The sequence below is a fragment of the Callorhinus ursinus genome, unplaced genomic scaffold, assembly GCF_003265705.2.
Source record: "Callorhinus ursinus isolate GAN/ISIS: 27379988/994484 unplaced genomic scaffold, GSC_fseal_2.0 scaffold93, whole genome shotgun sequence".
Classification (NCBI taxonomy): domain Eukaryota; kingdom Metazoa; phylum Chordata; class Mammalia; order Carnivora; family Otariidae; genus Callorhinus; species Callorhinus ursinus.
Window position 1 is genome coordinate 1,569,128 of NW_027397155.1, and position 3,766 is coordinate 1,572,893.

Sequence of the window (3,766 nt, forward strand, 5' to 3'; positions counted from 1 at the left end):
TGATGGAACTGGGCCAGCCTTTTGGTCTACTTTCTTCAGAACTGGGCTATTCCTACTGGAACTGGTCTGGCATTTGGTCTGATTTCTTCTGGAACCAGGCTGTTTCTGTTGAAACTGGTATTTAGGAATTTTTGTCTTTTCTCCAGAAAAACCTCTAAAAAATGGGATCTCAGTCACCAAATGCTTTGAGGGTCCCCCCCCCCATAACTCAGACTTGGGCTGGTTTTATGCTTAAAAACTATGGTCCCTCCTCATGTGAATTTCTAAGTGGACTGACTTAGCCAAAAGTAATTTAAAACTTCAATGGCCATTATGGGGAACTTTAGATCTTCCCAAACTTTTTCTACTCAAATTAGAAAGTTGTGGTTGGGGGAAGCCCAGGGCAGGGGGGTGGACAACTGAATGGGATGCCTATTTTTAAATGGTACCCTGAAACTTACAGATGTTTTCAGGATTCTGTTTGTGTCTTTGCAAAATACTATTTCTATATTAACTGAGGCAAACCACTGCAATAAGTCAAAATGATTTCTGAGGCCTCTTTTTCCTCACCATTTTCTCTGTCTGCAGACACATGGTGACCATCTTGTGCTCAGGCTCCACCTCCAGCATTATTTTCCTCTATCTGCTGAACTTCCCTTTTCTTATGAATTTCTCCCACTCACTCCTTTTCTGAACCTACTGAAACTTGCCTCTTTAAAGTTGAGTTTTCTGAAGATCTAAATAAACCTCAAATTTTTTATGTTCCCTGGACTAAGGCTAAATTGTAAGACATAGTTAAGGATTTTCTTCAAGTGGCTGAGAACCCACATAAGTTTGCTGAAGAATTGAGCATAGTTATTGAAATTTATCAATCTAATTTCTCAGGTTTATATCAATTAGTCTGCATACCTGTTGGTGAGGATAAGGCAAGCATTATATGATACCACCCAGAAGGGAACATCCTGAAAAGGAATTAGACAAACAGACCCCTAGCTTTTGGGCAAAATGCTAGAAAACTCACTGGAAATCTCCACTGAGCTAATATAATAGCTTTTCCTAAGCCTGTTGATAGGAACAAAATTCAGGTTTACACCAGAAGCCTTGTGAACCTGTCTATTCATGACTATTACAATCAACTCCAAATTGTCTTTTAAGAATATTCTGGTCTTCTTTTGGATGTTGACTCTACCTGCTAGCATATAATTCTATTTATTAATGAGCTGAACTAGAATCTTTCACTCTTAGTCAAAAGGACCAGGATGGAATGGGAAACTGCCCACTCCCGATTTAGTTACTATGGCAAACCAGCTTACTTGCATCCTAGATGAGCCATCTAAAAGAAAGACTGCTAAAATTATTTTTTCAACTTTGACAAATGGATGCCACTAAATAAACACCCAAACCTTCTAGTTTCTGCTATTATTCCAAAGAGACGGGGCATTGGAAAAAGGACTGTTACAAATTTAAGTGCTCCAGGTACCTTCTAACCAGCCTTTTTAGTGTCCTCCTAATTCCAAGTGGTGGGGCTTTGAGGAACTGCTCTCAGGAACTCCACTAGGAACTGAGGATTTTTTCCCAATTCTCTCTCTTAATCAGCTTGGAGAAACCACTCCTCAGATCGGGAATGAATCTCTGTCCATATCGACACTGGGAGCTACACTCCCAGTGCTTAACCCCCCTGCTATAAAGCAGCACCTGCATGAGAATACTAAAACAGTTCTAATAGTGGGAGTCTAATCAACTTCAAAAGGTCCCTGTCTCTGAACCTATTCCCTTTGTCTAGGTCCTTCAAGAGATACTCACCCTTTTTCTCCTTAGTTCCTCCACCCCTATCCATTTATTGGGCTGAGATTTCTTAAAAAGTATCATGCCAGAATTTCTCCCAAAAGGGGAAAATAATTCTATAATTTGAAAGTAATAATCAAAATAGCCAACTAGGGGAATTAAGTGACCATTTGACATCTTTCTATGCTCTAATGACACTATAGTTGAATCTGGGGACAATAATCATTTGTTCCTATTGAATCAGCTACCATCCTCTTTAAGGGCAAAATCTTCAATTGATGTTGGCAGAATCCACAGTGCACTTCCCATGAATATTCAAATGGATCCCCCAAAATCTCTTTCCATAATTAATCAATACCCTATAAATAAAAAAGCTCTCTAGGGCATCAAGCCCATAACAGAAGATTACAAGACCCAGGGCCTCAATATCCCATGCACTAGCCCCTCTATTACCCCTATTTTACCTGTGAGAAAACCAAATGACTGAGGATGAAGATTTGTGCAGGACCTCTGAGCAATAAATAACAGTTATCCCTAGGCACCCTATCATTCCTAACCCCCACATGCTACTAACATCCATTCCCACTGAAAGCAAATTTGTCTCTGTAATTGATCTAGGCAGTGCATTTTTAATATTCCAGTAGAGAAGGATAGCCAATATCTTTTTGCTTTCACTTGGGAAAAACAGAAATACACCTGGACAATAAGTAATGACCTAGGGTTACAGAGAGAGTCCTTATTACTTTTCACAAACCTTAAAAGCTGATTTGGATGATATAAAGTTTCCTATAGGCTCTACCTTGCTTTAATACATAGACGATTTGCTTCCCTACCCCCTTTTTCAAAACTCTTCAAGGAAGACAGCATTTTGGCCTTAAAGGGACATAAAGTCTCCAAAGAAAAATTCTAGTTTGCTCAAACTTGGGTTTGAGATACGTAAGGCATCTGATCTCAAAACAAGGACTACATTTGGATTCAGACAAAACCCCTCATGACTGCTTAATACTGACAGATTACCTTTTGACTCTTTAAGACAATTTACAGTGAAACTCCTCTAACTAATGCAGATCTTTCATGCTTTACTGATGCTTCTTATTTAAAGGAAAAAAAAGGTAAATATTGTACTGGGTATGCTATTGCAACTCTTTTGAAGTCATTGAGACAGCTCCTTTACCTTTGGTACTTCAGCCCAAAAGGCTGAATTATACACCCAAGGGTAAAACAGCAAACATATATACTGGTAGTTGGTATGCCTTTGGGGTAGCTCCTGACATTGGAGTATTAGGGAAACAGCAAGATGCCCTTACCTCCAAGGAGGATAAAATTCAAAATGGCTCCTATATACAAAATACATTAGATGCCATAATCTTGTTGACTTCTCTGGTTATTAAGGTTGTCAGGCATTCCCTGGAGACCTAATCCACCTCAGTGATATTTCCACCAAAAATTCTGTTCTCAAGGAAACCAATAGCCAAACTTCCGTCACGGCCCAAAGGGATCTTCTCTCAAATGAGAATTTGGAAAAATTGACAAAAGACATTGAACAATCGGCCCCAGAGAGTGAGAAACAATATTGGCAATCTAGTAACTGTTGCCTCAATAAAAAGGGAGAACTTGGGGCGCCTGGGTGGTTCAGTCGTTAAGCATCTGCCTTCGGCTCAGGTCATGATCCCAGAGTCCTGGGATGGAGCCCCGCATCGGGCTCCCTGCTCGGCGGGAAGCCAGCTCTCCCTCTCCCTCTCCCCCTGCTTGTGTTCCCTCTCTCTCTGTGTCTCTCTCTGTCAAATAAATAAAATCTTTAAAAAAAGAGAGAGAGAGAGAGAGAGAGAGAACTCGGGTTTGGACCAAATAACAATCCAGCTCTACCAGAAATTCTAAAATTCCTACTACTTACCACTGTACATACATTAAACCATTATTCTACTGAAAAATGATAGTTCTTATGAACCAGTATTGGTGGAGAAATATTAAGAAGGCCACAAAAAGTGCCTATCTTGCTTGT